Genomic DNA, 17,600 nt, shown 5'->3' with positions numbered 1-17,600 from the left:
AGGAGTAATTATTTTATCATACTGTTACTAGGCATTTTTCTCCAATTTTCTTAGTAAAAAAGTAAGTTTATTTTCTTTTTCTGTGTGTATCAATACAGCCTGGAGATACTATGTTGAGCCAGTATATACAATGCATGTAGAAGGGAATGCTGTTCTTTAGCAGTTTGTTATTAACATAATGGTACCCTCTTGTAAGGAATATCTTACCTCTTGTAAGCTGCTGTTCAGCTGTTTTTCATCACAACAGTTTGTTGAGTTTCTCCACTTTATTTGGATTTTAACCTAGTGCTAGAACAGCAGTGTTATAAATACTCTTCCTTTTGGCTTTTTCTCTAAGGTCCATGGCACCTGGGACGTCTCCCTCTTGTAACTCCTGTCTCCTGCCTGCTGGCCCTAACCCTCTCCTCTGCTGTGCATGTTAGTACCCAGGATGCTTCTTTGGCAGTGACCCTGGTGTGAGCCTGTAGGAGAACTGAGGTACAGCCAGCCCGCAAGCTTTGCTCAGGGATTTGTGTTGTGTTGTTTTTCTGATTTCCTTAATACTTGATTGGAATGGGAGAATGCACTTTAAACTAGAGATAAAGTTTTAGCTGAACTTAAAGGATAATTAGTAATTTATTATGGTTTTTAGTTGTTTTTATTTTATTTCTATCTTTGAAAGATTTCACTATTTGGAGTTTCCACATAATTTATGGGCATTCCCGTTGAAATACTTGGATTTCTGTTTTACACGACAACACTAGTCTTCAGGCAAAACCCAAATTTAAAAACCACATGACTGACACTGTCATTTCTCCTTAATCAGATTGTTTGTGTTTCTATAGAGCCTTGTAAAGAATCGACATCATTCATTACATCTCCTTAAGAGTTGAAAGTAGACACATGGTTTCCTGTGTTTTCACCCTCCTCTCATTCTGGTTGCCCTTGGGGATGGTGGCCTGGAGGCTGCTGAAGGGTACCAGAGGCCTGCCTTACTGCTCTTTAAATAGCTACATTCTGTAATTGTGTGCTTTAATTATATTTTAGGAGAATTTCAAAGCATTATTATCTTCTATGTCATACCTGGCTCATTTCCTGATACTGCACTCAAAATAGTGTCTGATGCTGATGGTTGGATAACGCATTGAGTCATCATTGCATCCTGTTGCTGTGGGAATAGCTTGTGCCCACTGGATTTGCAGTTCCTGTTTCATTCCTTTGTACTCATGTACAACTGCCATTGTGATATTCCTTCAGATCTTTAAACTGATAATCTGCCTTTCTAAAGGTGGGTTTTATTGTTTCCCCTGTGTTTATTAAGTACTCACAGGTAGAAGAAATATAAGATGTAAAAACAGGCATATCTGATAACTGCGAAAGTGGCATTCTCTTTGAGATGATGCATATTTTCCTGAAAAACAGGACAAATGTCTTGGGCTGGGGGCGGGGGACAAGAATTATATATAGTTTTAAATTTATCAAGATGTGAAATAGCTAATATGGAATAATAAGTAAGATATTTTACCTAAATAATTTTTGAGTAGGAAAATTTTATAGACAGCTTTCCACAATGCTAAAATATTAATTTTGAAAATCTCAAGTAGTTAACCTTTTCAGTGATTTGAAGATGCTGTGATTCCTCCTCCTCTCCTTGTTCTTCCTCTTTTTTTTTCTTATTACCTTTATGGTTCCCTCATTTCCTTTGTCCTTTCCTCCCTTCTGTTCTATCAGCCCTTTTTATTTTTTATTTTGAGATAAGACCTTGCTAAGTCTCCCAGGCTGGCATCCATCCTGCGACCTCATGCCCCACTCAGCCTCTGGAGTTACTGGCATTAGAGTCTCTCTCATACCACGCCTCCACCCCCACCTTTTTCTGGTACGAAGACCCCAAATTTCTTGTCATTTTGCATTATATATTTCTTATAAATCGTAATGTTAATTTTTTTATCCTTCATGAGAAATTTAGTTTCTCAAATTGTTAACTATCAAATTTAAAAATAATTTTTATTAATTCCAAAAGTATTAAATATTGGGGAAAAGGTTATATTCTCTAACATCAGAATCAAGAGCACCTGATCAGGAGCTGATTGATTTGAGCCCCTCCCAGGTCAGCCCCTCCACATTTTCTTTACTTCTCATGTCCAGAGGCTGAGTGATCAGCTTGACCTTCAGCTCCTCTCCCCTCCCTAACGATTTGAAGGGCTGGGGCTGAAAGTTCCAGCCATCTAATCCTGGCTTGGTCTTTTCTGTGATCAGCTCTCATGCTGAAGCTTTTCATCAGTTATCTGGCTGGCATACAAAGTATAGTCTTATTACTCCAAAGATTCCAATGTTTCTAGGAGCTGTGTGTTTAGAAACAGGTAGGGTGACCAGATGCATATTCATTCCAGTGTCACTTTTCCAGAAGCTTCTTCATGAGTTCCTTTCCAACTTACCAGTGCATGGCATTCCATGCTTCAGAGAGAGAGCATTCATTCTCTACTGAGACACTCTCCAGCTTGGGAACACTTTGGGGATTTTTATTTCTGAAGCTCCCTGTGACTGCATAAGTTCATATTGTTTTTTAAGGTATTAAAAACAAAAGAATTAACAATTATAGAAAAGGAGATAAAATACCAAGTTTAAAGTAGTGGATGGGGAACAGGCCGTGAAAAACTTGGAGGTATATCCCAGTTTAAGAATGTTATTGAGTAGCCTTGATTTGACATCAGGTCTTTGTTTCAGATGGGCAGTGCAGTAGGGGATGGTTTGACAGAGAAGGGTGCCTAGAGTATCATGGAAACAAAGGGAGGGATATTTGAGTAGTGCTTTGAAAGACATGTAAGAACATAAGGACTAGCTAGGTATTCTAGATGGAGGTGCAACTCTTGCATAGGTGTGGATTCTTGAATGGGTGTAACTTCTAGAGGTGCTTCTGTTAGCTTGGGGTTGGAACACAGAGTATCTGTCTGAGGCTGGAGAAAAGATGAATAGGTAGACAATAGGTGCCTCTTGTGCTATGCTTACAGTTTACTTCATTTTATCTCAGAGATGGAATCAATAATTGCACAATTTTAGACAGGGGAAAAGCCCAGTAGAAATGTGGAATATGCATCAGAGGGTTAGGTAAAGAAATTCATTTTGAGGCTTCCTACTGGTGAGGAATGATGATACCCAAAACTCTAACAGAACAGGGAGGGGACCTTGAAGATTAGCAAGCTGTTAGAAGACTCAAGACAGCTGGGCATATGGGCATTGAAAAGGAATCCAGGATGGCTTCTTGGATGACTTGGTGAGTGGATCTGCTCCTAACTATGAGTTAGAATGTAGAAGTATTGAAGAGTTGTTGTGGACATGAAAAAGTATTTAAGTGGAGATGTCCAGTAGGCAGGTGGCTATACAGACATAGTATAGAAAGAAATTTGAGTTTGAGGTAGAGGAGTGTGGACTTCTTGGTATTACAGATAATAAAAGCTGGGTGGGAATGAGAACTCATGAGTAAAGCTTATACTGAGAAGGTACAAGACTGAGAATTAACCAGGAAGGATGTGGGACCCAGCAGGCAAATGGAGAAGGTAATTCAAGGAGACAGTAATCAGGATTACTCTGATCTTAAAGGCTCTATGTTTAATGGGGACTAAAGATTGTACACTGGTTGTGGGACCTGGAGCAAACATCTTGGGGGCTTGGAGGTGTATGGGTATGGGTGACATGGACTTATTCTACTCTGCCCAGAAACTAGTTTGTAAAGGGAGATGAGCCCAAGGTAGGGCCTCAGGAAAGGTTTTGATGGGAGGGACATGAGATTGGAGAGGTTGAAGATTGAGGGAACTACAAATAGATAAGCTCTGCAACCAGGTTCTTAGGAAGGAGGAAGTGTCATGAGCAAGTGACAAAGTCATTCTATTTCATTTGTAGGAGCTTAAGATGACTTTGGGGAACCATTGAGATTAAGTTGCCATTTAACCACTTTATTGATTTTTTTCTTTTAAAGTTAAAATTCACTAGATATTGTTTGTACATTAAACTCATTTCCTGATTGTCGACACTGATATATCTTTCTTTCCCCTGCTAAGTGTGCTAGAAAAGAACATTAGGTGTCTTCCCTGTGCAAAAGCCCTATGCATCTCTGCTCTTGCTAGAGTGTTCTGTCTTGGGTGGCAGCTGCACATGTGTGCTCTTTCTCTGCCTTTTCAGACTTTAGTCTCAGAGTAAGACTGGAAAATTTCTTGATGTGCGAATGGGTGAGATTCAGCATACTTCAAGTTTGGGGATTTTTTTTTTTTTTGTATTGTGGATTGATCATTGAACATTGGCACATGTTAGACAAGTGCTCTAACTGCTCAGCTACATCCCCAGTCCACAAATTCATGTTTTTGTTTTTGTTTTTGTTTTTTGGTACTGAGGCTTGAACTCAGGGGCGCTTGAGCACTGATCCATGTCCCCAGCCCTAATTTGTATTTTATTTAGAGACAGGGTCTCACTGAATTGTGTACTGCCTTGCTTTTGCTGAGGCTGGCTTTGAACTTGCGATCCTCCTGTCTCAGCCTCCTGAGCCGCTGGGATTACAGGCGTGCACGACTGCACTGGGCAAATTCATATGTTTCTAAAGAAATAAAATGATTTGCCTCTCTTGGGGACTTTCATCTGTTAGCATACTAATGAAAGAGAGAGCTTTTAGGGACTAATGCCTCCCCACCTTATTTTGTGGTCCAGTGGTTAAACCCAGGGCTTTGCACATGTTGGTCAAGCATTTTACCACTGTGCTACATGGGATGGCATCTTTTAAAAACCTGTATTCTCTTTATATAATAAGATTAGCCAGCCTAACTTCATATTCCCATAGTCAGAAATAAAACTAATAGAAATTTTTCTGTTTTACAGAGTAATCAATGAATATAACCAGTCATTTTTTGACAAGTTATAGAAGTAAAATGTCCCCCACTCCTAGCACTGGGGATAGAAGCCAGGGGCACTGTGCCATGAGCTATATCTATATCCTCAGCTCTTTTTTATTTTTTATCTCGATAAGGGGTCGCACTAAGTTGCCAAGCTGGCCTTGAAATTGTGATCCTCTTGCCTCAGCTCCCGAGTTGTTGGGATTATAGGCATCTGCCACTATGCCTAGCCAAATCTGTATATTGTAACTTACAAAAATCTTTATACAATAATATTCTTTCTCTAGACTCCAGAAGTGTAGTTTAGAGTTCTGTGAATGGTGGCTTTTTTCCAGTCATGCCTCTGGGCAAGCTTCCAAAGTCTCCTCCCCAGGAGGTGTGAGTTTGGGAGGAGCCCATTGAGCACCTGTCACTAAATGGTGGAGCTGCCACAGCAACTGGTTGGGCTTCTTCTTTCTTTATAGGGCATATACCATTTTTTTAAATGAGGTTGTCATTCTTAGCCTCAAAGTAGCCCTTAAATGATCATGAATTTGAGTTATGCGTGTCATTTCACCTTGAAATTTTTATGAACCAAACAACTTGTAAAAGACTATACTATAAAAAGTCATAGAACTATTAATTTGACCAAAAGCATTTATGAAAAATTCATTAATGTAGGAAGGTTTAAAGATGATTATTGTATATTCAAGTGGTGGAACACTATGCAATCATTAGATAAAAGTTTTTGAAGAATAATGATGGAAATGTAAATGGTTTGCTAAAGGTAAAATGGATATAGAGTCTATATACAATATCCCATTTAAAAATGTATTCACAAAAAAATGGAATTACATAGTGAGATAATTAACTAATTGAAGAAGCATGACCTTTGTCATCCTGTTTCAGCTAATCTTCCAGTGCCAACGATTGCAGCAATAGATGGCCTTGCGCTAGGTGGTGGTCTTGAATTGGCTCTGGCCTGTGATATACGAGTAGCAGGTAGGTGAGAATTGATCCTATTAAAAATGTAATGTTCAAAAATGGATTTTGTATTTACTTTTGAGTTAATTCTAGTATTTTGTTCTGGTGCTGTTTTTGAGTGAGACATTTTAAAAGTCACCTGTTGGGCCTCATGGTGCATTTAGAACCCCACTGAAGAAAAGGATCTTCTGTTGTCTATTGCTGTTTTATGGCAGTAGGAAGAGATGTTAGGTCAGACAGATGTGAGTTTGAACTGTAGGTCTTATCCTTTTCATATGAGTTTCCCCCCCCCTCTCTAAATGGGGGAAGCCACTGTGGGAGTGCTTAGACCAAGTACTTAATAACTCTTAAGTGCAGTAATAATAACATAATCCCTTTGCAATTCATTCTATTCCTAAGTGGTTTTCTGAGTATGTAGAGATGGTTATGAAAATAATGAAGACAATTAGTGTTGACTGGTTACTGAGTGCTGCCCAGGTGCCTGGTACACACTTGACATATATTTAGTCACTCAGTGTGCCTAGCAACCCTGCAAGCACAGTGCTTTGGTGCAGGAAGAATCTGGGAACAGAAAGAGGGGAAGTAACAAGGCCAAAGGGGTGACTGAACTGGAATCACAGGCCACAGTTCTATTACGCCCCTGGAGTAAGTGTGAATACCAATCTTTTGTGTTGATGTTTCTGGACAATGTCTTCCAGAGAGTTTCAGCTCTAGCTGTTCCATGGGCTCTGGGACTGATCAGACAGCAGACAGCAGTCATTATTCTTCCTTTGGCTCCCATTGTCACCTGATATGGCTGCATATTAAAAGTAGAGTGAATATAATTCATTTAAATGATTTGGATTGTGTCTTGAGACTAGTGGTTGCTTGTCCTTATATATGTTTTTTTTCTTTCTACTTTAAGTCCCTATATATTCTTTTAATGATGAACTCAGTTATTGTTTTATGGTGCTAGAGATCAGTTTGCTTTTCAATTGACAAGCTAAGGTATCTGGAATCCATTTTGAAAGAATGCAGGCTCTTGTAATGAGGATGTGAAAAATAGTCTGAGTACATTTGAATATGCACATTAAGAAATGATCAAGATGTTGTAAGGTACTTGTGAAAACAAACATAACAAAAGGAATGCTTCCCAACTGTCAAACAGTAAAACTATTTGTTGAAAGTAACTAGAGACATGGTCTTGAGAAGTTGCCATATCTGATATATTAAGCTGTTTGATCGAGGGGACAATTCAGGCAGCTAAAGAATTTGTGCTTGTCAGACACAGTCTCTCTCCTGATCCTGAATAATTACTGAGATCCAAGCCTTCAAATGTGACTTGGTAGTATTAGCTCTAATAATATAGTTCTTGTTTTTTACCATCAAAAACGAATTCACTGCCAAGCAGTTTTTAACAGAAAATGTTGTGTTACTCTCCTTATATATAAGTAATTTAGAGTATTTTCTTGTTTCTCTAAGTATCTTTTGAAGTGATTAAAAAAAGTGACACCAGTTAAATTAGTAAACAGTGTTTTAATGTATCTTAGTTTACTAACTCTTTCAAGTTGTGGTTTTTTAATGCTATGATGTGTATGTTTCTTAATTATTTTTTTTTCTTTTTAGCTTCCTTTGCAAAAATGGGCCGGGTTGAAACAAAGTTGGCAATTATTCCTGGTGGAGGTATGAGTTGTTCACTCCTGTCTCTCAGTATTCTTACTGTGTTCTCAGTTACAGTGTCTAAGGGAAAATTCTGTTCATGGAAAAGGCAGAGGAGACTACTGTATTGTTGGCTATTTTAGTGAAATCCCTATTCAAAATATGCTCCTTTTTAGCTGAAGATGGTGGTCATATACTAGCCATTACTTTCTTTTTGTGCTGTTTTCTTTGCTTTTCTATGTTATTTTAAGTTTTCAATTATTGTACAGTCCACATTGATATCACTGCTTGGATCTCTTTTGTTAAAGGACTACTTGGCAGTTTTGAAACTTTTTTTTTTTTTTAGTATTTTTTGGATGTCGATGGGCCTTTATTTAGTTCATTTATTTATATGTGGTGCTGAGAATTGAACCCAGTGCCTCACACATGCTAGGCAAGTGCTCTACCACTAAGCCATAACCCCAGCTCCAGTTTTGAAATTTTTATTCATGCATTTAAATGTGTGTGCCCTAACTGAGCTTCCTGCACACAGTCAGACCCTGAGTAGAAGAGGAGAGATGGCTTCTCTGTTGGTCATCTTTGTATCACTGGCACAAAATACCTGAGGTAGACCATGTAGGAGGAGGACAGGTTTACCTTGGCTCATGGTTTTGGAAGTTTCAGTCCATGGTTGGTTCCATTGCTTTTGGACCTGTGGTGAGAAATTACATGGCAGCTGGAAGGCAAAGAGGGAAAAAGGGGCCTAAGTTCCAAAACTACCTTTAATGGCATGCCCACAGTGACCCCGCTTCCTCCTACCAGGCCCCACCAGCCAAGAAAACAAAGCTGGGACCAGGCCTTGAATACATGGGCCTTTAGGGAACATTTCAGATCCAAATGAGCATCTTCCCAAGCTTTGGGCCATATTTTTTGTTTTTGTACAGCAGGACAAAGGTTGGGGTTAGTGGGTAGCCTGAATTTGGAGCTGAAGAGGTTTTGTTTCTTCTGTTCCCATGAAGAACATAGATGAGCTGCTGCTTTTGTGAGTGTCATATAAGAAATCACCATTTCAACATTGACAGTAAAATTTTGCATCATTTATAAATCTGAATTTTTTTGCTATTGTGATATAGAGAATTTGGAGATATTCCCATTTTATGATATCCTTCTTTGAAACAGTTGTCTTCACTTAAGTTTGTGTATGGTATAGTAACCTTCCTTGGTAACTTTCACACGTAAATGACAGCTTATCAGTGTTATGGATGAAATAACTGTACCGTGTAAAAATTAAATACAATGTTGAACATGACAGATGTCTGCAGATGAATAGGTTTAAATTGTATGTTAAAGAGTATGTGTCCTGGCTAGGGTAAAGAATTAAAACATAAGGTAGGTAGAAAGTTAAACTTAAGTTATAGTGAAATTGGGAAGACTACTCAGTTCATGCACAAGAGTATTCTATTTTGGTCATCCACAAAAATGCTATTTTTTAAGCCCAAAGAAGCATTTAATATCTATCTGTTCTACCATGCCTACCTTGTCCATAGTAACAAATGAAAACACTAGAGAAGGGTTTGTAAGAGAATTAATCTATTTGAAAAAAATTACCAGATAACTAATTGTGAAATAAAATGAAATGGAGAAAAAGTGTGACATTGCACATTTTGGAATTTCTTTTAAGAAATAAACATTTAGGGGTAATTAGGATATAACTAATCCTAGAAAGATAGTGGCTTGCATGGTGCATCCTCGTTCCTCCCCACAAGCTATGGCAATCTAGGAGCCTATAAATGTGACCTTATTTGGAAAGAGGATCATTAAAGATGTAATTAAAGGGTCTAAAAATGAGCATATCCTATAATATCTGAGGGACTCTAAAGTTCAATGAGAAAGTATCCTTACAAGAAAGAAAAGAAACAGGCAGAAGAGAAGATCATGTGAAGACAGGGGAATAATGCACGCATAAGCCAGGCAATGCCAAGGATAGTCTGCAGTCACCAAAGTGTGGGGGAAGGCACCATGGTACAGTTTCTCCTTCAGAGTCTCCAGAAGGATCCAGCCTCACAGAGACCTTGATTTTGGATTTCTGCCCTCCAAAACTGGGAGAATAAATTTCTGTTGTTAATATGTGGTATTTTTTTTGTTATAGCACTCTTTGGAAACTGATACTGTCACTTTTCAATGATATTAAAGTAATATGTTTAGACAGGGGTTAGTAGGTGGAAGAGATTGGGGATGGGAGGAAACTGAACTTGATAATTTGAATACTTACCATGCCTTGAAGATGAAGTGTTTTGTATTAAAACAACCAAAAGTTAAAACACTTCTATAATGTAAAAAATGGATTGTACTTCAGAAATGAGGGTGAGCTTTATTGGCTTCCTTCCTTCTGTTGTGAATGCCTCATGAGTGGCATTGTGAGTGGCAATGTGCTATGCCTTGTGAGTTCTAGATATCAGAATTTCTCCCAGTGTACTTAAGTTCTTCAGCATTCTTTTTAAGTGGATCCATTAATTAGAATACTTTTTTTTTGGTAGATTTGAATCAATTTGTTCGTATGTTTTCTCATGAATGGGATTATTTTTCTAATTTTTATTAAATAAATTTTATCATAAAAATTATAGTGCTTTAATATTTTCCCATTTATTTATAATAGCTGGTTCTAGCTGCGCACAATGGCACATGTCTGTTATCCCAGTGACTCGGGAGGCTGAGGCAGGAGGATTGTGAGTTCAGAGCCAGTCTCTGCAATGGGAGGCACTAAGCAACTCAGTGAGTCTCTGTCTCTAAATAAAATACAAAAAAGGGCTGGGTACGTGGCCCAGTGGTCGAGTGTCCCTGAGTTGAATTCCTGGTACTGTGCCCCGCCCCCCCACTGCCGCCTTAAACATCCAGCAGGTTAGTTTTACCCATTTTAAAGTAATAATGCTGGGCTTTAACTTTTATGTTTATAACTTTTACAGTTAATTTTTACGTAACACAATATCCTTATTTTATTTATTAACTTATGTAATGCTGAAGATCTGCCTGAAGGAGAAAATGACACCTTAGCATCTACTGTATGATCCAATCACTCTACGCCAACAAGGCAGCTTGCAGACCCAGAGACCCCATTAGATTTTGGCTATAAAAACTCTCTTTTGCCAGGTCCTCCTCTCTTGCTCTCTCCTTTTTCTCTCACTTTCCCTGTTTCTCATTCTCCCTCTCACTTTTCCTTCCTTTCTCTTTTTCCTTCTCTCTCTCTCTCTCTCTCTCTCTCTCTCTCTCTCTCTCTTTCTTTCTCTCTCTCTTTTGTGTTAATCAGACACTGCCACAGTAAAGGTCTCTTGGTTGCTCTAAGTGTAGTGGTCACATTTTTTTAGTTATAATGAAAATACAAAGTGAAATTAACAATAGTAAAAACATATTTAGCTTGTATATAATTTTGAGCCTTGGCTGAGTTATACATTATATTTTTTATTTGAGATCACAGTAATTTTTCCAATAAAGTTAATTTTTGAATATAACTTTAAATTAACTGAAATGTGGCCTACTTTGACATGCTGTAAGGTGGGAGACAGAGCCTTATCTCAGGTAAGGCAGGGTTCTTCACAATCTTAGGTAAAATGTTTTAGTTTTAAAGTTGATCTTTGTCTCTCTTTTTAGATAAAATTTTATACAATTTACATATATTGTTTTCTGACTCTGTATGAATTTTAGTAGTAGAATATGACATACATCTGAAACATTACTTAAGGAAAGGCTGAGAGCCCTTAACATATTTTTCCAGGTGGAAAAGTGGCAAAATGTTTTAAATTATTTAAATTATTAGTCTTTAAAAAATTAGGCTCTTTTTCTGTCTCAGTTGGCTCATTATTTGAGTATAGGAAAGCTGTTGATTTAATTTAACTTCTTTTCCTATTTATAATTCCATTAATTTCCTCTTTGCCTGATTGTCCTAGTTAGGGTTTCAAGGAACTAAATTGAATTGGAGTGGTGAGAGTGGACATCCTTGCCTTGTTCTTGATTTTAGAAGAAATGCTTTTGTTTTTTATTCATTCAGTATTATTCTGGATTGGATTTGTCAGTTTTTGTATATGGTGTGAGGTATGGATTTATATTTTTTGTGCATAAAGACAGTGCTTGTTCCAGCATCATTTGTTGTACATTTGTTTAAAAAAAATGAAGTGTTTTTATAGGTGTGGTTTATAGCTGGACAGTTCTGTCCAATTATTTGTCTGTTTTAATACCAATACTATACTGTGTTGAGTACTGTAGCATTATAATCTTGAAATCAGGTAGTATTATTTTTTCTACTTATTTGTCAAAGTTGTTTTATCTAATCTGGATCCTACGTGTTTCTGTATGAATTTTGGAACCAGCATGTCAATTTCTACAAAATCCTGCTGGAATTTTGATTGAGGTTACATTCAGTCTTTGGATCAGTTTGTGGAGACTTGATATCTTCCTGACTTTTTAGAACCACAGTGTCTATTTTTGTTAGATCTTCTCAGCATTTTTTAATGTTCAGTTCTTGTCTGGCAGACTGTTCTGTAAATACAAATTAAGTTGGTTGACAACGTTATTCAGATTTTCTATGCCTTTCCTGGTTTTCTTTCCACTTATTCTGACAATTGTTGAGAGATCAGAATTTGAATTTCCAACTGTAACTGTAAACTCATCACCTTTCTCTTTGTAGTTCTGTTGTATTTGCCATATGTATTTTGAAGTTCTGTTAAGAGCACAGACATTTAGTTTGCTCACATCTCTTGGTGAATTGACCTTTGTATTATTTTTAAAATCATCTTTTTTCCCCCTTAGTAATGTTCTTTGCTTTTGAAAATCCGTGTCCGATATTCATATGGCTTCTGCAGTGTACGTTTGACTAGGATGGCCGGATGCAGCCCTTTCTAGTTCATTTCTGAGCTCTCCTCCCTATATTCTTAGTCTGTGTGTGTTTGTTAGTCAGCATACCGGTGAGCCTTGTTTTTTTAATCCTATCTCACAACCACTTCCTTTTATTTGGGAGATTCAAGTCATTTAAGTTTAATTTAATTATTCACTTTGTTGTTTAAATTTCTCATTTTCTTATTTTTTTCTATTCCATCTGTTTTTGTTCCTGTTTTCTTTTTGCTGTCACTTGGATTATTCAAATATTTTTATGATGCTGTGTTATCTTCATTGGTTTTTATACTATTTGTTCTTATTTTGCTATTTTTTATTGTTTTAGGGTATTTACTGTACATCTTTAATTATGACAGTCTGCCATCAAGTGATAAACCATTTCATATGATAGTAAGTATTTCATTTTTTTCTCTGACCTTTATGTTACTGTTTTTTGCATTTGACTTACATGTATACTGCACCGTTATACCTTTGTTTGCATAGTTAATTATTCTTGAGAGATTTAAGTAATTAGGAAAAGTCTTATATTTTTACCTACATAATTATTGCCAGATCTTTTTATTTCTCTGTGTAGACCATATTTCCCTCTGTTAACTTCTTTTCTGAAGTGTATGTTTTCTGGTGATAAACTTAGTGTTCTTTCTTTCTTTCTTTTTTTTTTTTTTGATACTGGGGATTGAATCTGGGTGCTTCACCACTGAGCTGTATCCTAGCCCTTTTTACATTTTTATTTTGAGAGAAAGACTCAATACTCTTTGCCCAAGCTGGCCTTGAACTTGCAATCCTCCTGCCTCAGCCTCCTGAGTAGCTGGGATTACAGGTGTGCACTACTGTGCCTGGCTTAGACTCAGCTTTTGAATGTCTGAAAAAGTTTTTGTTTTACATCTGTATTTGAAAATCTTTTTGATAGATATGGAATTCTAGGTTGTCATTTTTTTTTCCTTTTTTTAAAAAGATGTTCTGTTGTCTTCTTTGTTGCATAGTATTTCCTGTCAAGAAATCTTCTGTCATCCTCTTCCTTGTTCTATGTATGTAACTGCTTTTAAGGTTTTAGTTCTCACTGTTTTTGAGCAATCTGAATCACAGTGGGCTTTGGTGTGGTGTTGCCGTGTTTCTTTTGCCTGGTGTTCATTGAGCTTCCTGAATCTCTGCTGCCTCTGTTGGTTCCCCTGGCCTCAGCAGCTTGCTGACACACTCAATGGTTCAATGCTCTGCTGAAACCTCAGGATTTCTAGAGTTTTATTCATCCCTGCCCTACACACTCCTGTCACATGGATCTCTTCTGACCCTCAGCTTCTTTTGAAGTGAAAAGGTCCACTGGCGTAGCTTAGGTTTTTCTTCTCTGGGTCCTGTCCTGGAAGCTCTCCACATCTCGAGGGGCAGACACTCACAGGGCTCACCTTGTTTTCTGCCTTTCAGGGGCTTTTCGGCTGCCCTTTGTTGCCTCAGAGTCCTGAAACCTGTTGTCTGGTTTTTCAGGCAGGAAGGTGAATCCAGCCTTTGCCACCCCATCTTCGCTAGAAGAGGAAGTGCTGTGGTTTCTTAACTGAATAAAGACACTTTACTTTTTAGTTGCATTTTCTTTCCCAACTGACCACTTAGACTTACCACTATTAATTGGTAACATTGTTGTTGTTGTTGTTATTATTATTATTATTAAGACCAGGTACTACTTTCAGTGTCACAAAGGTGAAATTAAATTTAAGAGTGATAATCTTAACAGGAATTTGATATGAGTAAAGCACCACCTTTCCTTTGAAACAGACTTTTCAGCTTTTATAGTTGTCACTCAGAAGTGAGTACAATCTGTCAAAATTACAGAGAGATATAGAGAGTGGATCAGTGTTCCGGTTTCATGTCTGTAAATTGGATTTTATAAAATGGGCTTTTTGCTACCTATATGATTATGCTGTGAAATTGGAATGTATTTTTATATTCAAGTATCCTACCTTTCCTTTTGTTTATATTTTCATGTGAAGTTGGAACTTTGCAAATTGTGCTTCGACCTTGTGGTTACTAAACGTGGAAACCTTCTGTGGCCACTCTGTACCAGTTTTTGCTTCTTTTCTTTTCCTGCGCTTCCTTCCTTTGACTTATGCCTTTTCCTCTCTTTCCTGACATCTTTTCATTTGGAATGCACCTACTCCATCTACCGTGTCCCCTCCAGTGGGGTAATATTGAGCAACCCACTCCTAGAGCCGAAGTTCTTTTGCCAGCTATGATAACTTTAGTAAGGAAGCAATGGTGCTACTGTAAAAATCACTCCTAGAGAATTTGAATGCACAAGTAAGGTTGCTATTTTCTTTTAAAATGAAAATATATAAATAATAGAAGTATATATCAGAAATGGAAGATTATTTGGGAAAATTTAAAAATTTAATTAATCAGTAATTGAGGGATTTCTTAAAACCAGTTGACTGTGTTGCCTTATGTAACTTTATTTTGATTCATATTGTAAGGAAATATTAAACCCAATAAGTAGTAATTATTAATGTTTTGAAACTTGTCATTTAAAATTTTTTTTAAATTTGTCCACTAGTATATTAAGACATATAAACATGAATTTTCTCCTGAAATACAATTATATTATAATTCCCTTCTGCAATTTGATGTTTTTGATAATAATGATACATTTTAGAAATTTCTCCTTCCTGTTTTACTTGTAACTAATGGAAAACTTTTAGTGCTTCAACATGAAATCTTCTGGTTTTCAGTTTGATATATGCTTCCTTAATTCCTTAATTGTTAATGAAATATGACATATTGATAATGTTAAAATTTTGATACCTGAATTCCTTAGATTTTCTTTTGAAAGATTTTGACTTTCCTGGAATGAACTATTAATTAGTCATGATATGTTATTCTTTCATACTAAATTCTAATTCTGCATTCTATATTGTACCTATATTGGAATGGCATTTCATGGATTAATTTTTATAGATGAGATTAAAGTTTTGTTTTGTATGTTATCTTAGCAACATAACCTTTAAATATTAGTATCTAAAAAAGTACTTAGAAGACTTATTATCTCCTCTCTGGCATACTAGAAAGTAATACTGGAATCACCATTTCTTGAAATTTTTATATTAAATTTATCTGTGTATGTTGGTACATTTTAACATTTAAAAATTCCCTTTAATAACTGGTATTTCTTGGGAAATATGGTTTGCACAGATTTCCCAGAAGTATTAACATTGACTTGTAGTTGTTTTCTTACATTTCTAGAGATTCCCTCTCATATTTGACTGTCTTCACTAATTCCTAGAAATAGCTCTTATATTGCCTTTTTAAAAATTGCACTCTTGGGGCTGGGGATGTGGCTCAAGCGGTAGCGCGCTCGCCTGGCATGCATGCAGCCCGGGTTCGATCCTCAGTATCACATACCAACAAAGATGTTGTGTCTACCGAGAACTAAAAAATAAATATTAAAAATTCTCTCTCTCTCCTCTCTCACTCTCTCTTTAAAAAAAATTGCACTCTTTCTCTCTCTTCAAGTTTATGATTTTTTACTTATATATTCTGCCTTTTCTTTTCTTGGTGTTTTCATTCCCCTTTTAGTAACTTAGCAATTTAAATATTTAATTAGTTTATTCATTTTTTGATGAAGGCATTTGACTGCATTTTAAGCCAGCTTCAGCTATTTTCCTTTCATTTTTATATGATACTTTTTATTTTTCAATTCACATTTTTATTCTTATTTAATTTGTAACCTTTAGATGCTTTTGGTATTTCCTCTTAATATTTCTATGTTACTAGAACATGTTAGATTGTGCTTTCTAGAGCACTATTTTTAGGAAGTGATTGCAGTTTCATTTTTGTATAATTGCATTGGCTAGTTTTTATAAATATATTTTTGGGGACTTTGAAAAGAAATATTCTTTTTGATTACATAGTTTTTGGTGCCTGATAGATGATATATTTATTATGGTTTTATCCAGTTTATCCTCATCTTGTGTTTCATAATTTGAATATTTCTTTAGATGTGGTACTGTTAGAGTCAGCCAGTAATCTTTATTGAGTTTCTGAAAAATGATATTGAATTGCAGTTACATGTTTCTGGTTTTTTATCATTTGGAAAACAAATCAAAAACAAATTTATTACAGTCACATTACTGTGTAGATAAGGATAGGCCCCAGTAATGAGAACTCACATTGATAACAGTTTACATATGCAGTATTCACTTTCATTCAGTAGTAACTATTTTTTGAAAGTGAAGCAATAAAATGTTGAAATATTTTTTTATGTAAATCTACTGATTCTCGAATTTTTTTTTGAAATATTGAAAACATAAATAACCTTATGAGAGCTAGCACTAACTTATGGGATGTGAAAAGGAAATTCATAATTTGATATTGGCTCAGGATATTATTTTTGTCCTTGCATGGAAAAATTATTTAAAACTCTTAATGCATGACGGTGCTTTAGGAAGCTATTTCAGTACTAGCCTCAAAGGACAGATTACTATTCTTTTCCCACCCTAATAAACTAGGTCACTGGTTTGGGGCACATATCCATAATGTGAGATTTATTTGATGTTCAAGGGTGCTGTCTAGAAATAGTGATGCAGTGTCAGCAAGGCCATTTTTCATTTCATGAACATAATTTCCAGTGCCTTGAATTAATTTATTCTTCAACCTGTTAATAATTACTTAATCACTGTTGTTTCAGAGTTGGAAAAAGCGAGTGGAAGTGGCCATTGTTACCGAGTTAGGTAATGAGTTATGGAGTTCCTGTTCAGTTTAGGTTGAAATTTGAAAACCAAGTGGTTGAAATTTTATGAAAACCAAGGAACAACGTTCTACTTGACACTGTGATAGTATTTGTTGCCTCAAGTGACTGCAGATACTCATCTAATCACCTGAGTGTTTTGTTGGATTACATTTTCCTATGGGCAACTTTATGCTCAGGGAAATTCTCTATTCTGCTCACCAGCCAGAAACAAGTACCTGAAAAACACAAATAACCATAATGCTTCTCTAAAATTAATTATTTATAGGTCCTATAATATTTAATATCTAAAACAAACTGTTTTAATTTAGTTATGTATCAGTTCAGTGTTTCAAAGAGAGATGAAGAAAATATGAATCACTCAAAACCACTAGCCTCGTTTGGTGTTTCAAGGACCAGGAGCTGGGCTCTCTGGGTCTCATTTCTTGCTCTGTAGCCTTGGGAAAGTGACTTGACTCTCTTGAGTTTTGTTTCTTAAATCTGTAAGTGTGAGTGGCCTTGTGTAATTTATAGTGTACTGTGAGGATGATGGGAATGAATGGACGCACAAA

The 17,600-nt window shown here is 36.3% G+C and overlaps 2 long non-coding RNA genes across 2 annotated transcripts in view; both read left to right on the top strand.

The window, feature by feature from the left end:
• Positions 1–5,837, top strand: part of LOC144370205 (uncharacterized) — a 52,215-nt gene extending 46,378 nt beyond the window's left edge. Inside the window, exon 3 of the long non-coding RNA XR_013430102.1 lies at positions 5,745–5,837. This is a non-coding gene — a long non-coding RNA (uncharacterized LOC144370205). The remainder of the gene's footprint in view (positions 1–5,744) is intronic.
• Positions 5,838–12,643: 6,806 nt separating this feature from the next.
• Positions 12,644–17,600, top strand: part of LOC144370204 (uncharacterized) — a 40,204-nt gene continuing 35,247 nt past the window's right edge. The window contains exon 1 of the long non-coding RNA XR_013430101.1: positions 12,644–12,710. This is a non-coding gene — a long non-coding RNA (uncharacterized LOC144370204). The remainder of the gene's footprint in view (positions 12,711–17,600) is intronic.

The sequence above is a fragment of the Ictidomys tridecemlineatus genome, chromosome 13 (genome assembly GCF_052094955.1).
Source record: "Ictidomys tridecemlineatus isolate mIctTri1 chromosome 13, mIctTri1.hap1, whole genome shotgun sequence".
In the NCBI taxonomy this organism is placed as follows: domain Eukaryota; kingdom Metazoa; phylum Chordata; class Mammalia; order Rodentia; family Sciuridae; genus Ictidomys; species Ictidomys tridecemlineatus.
The sequence above is the reverse complement of the archived record's forward strand: the minus strand, read 5'-3'. Positions and strand labels throughout refer to the sequence as shown.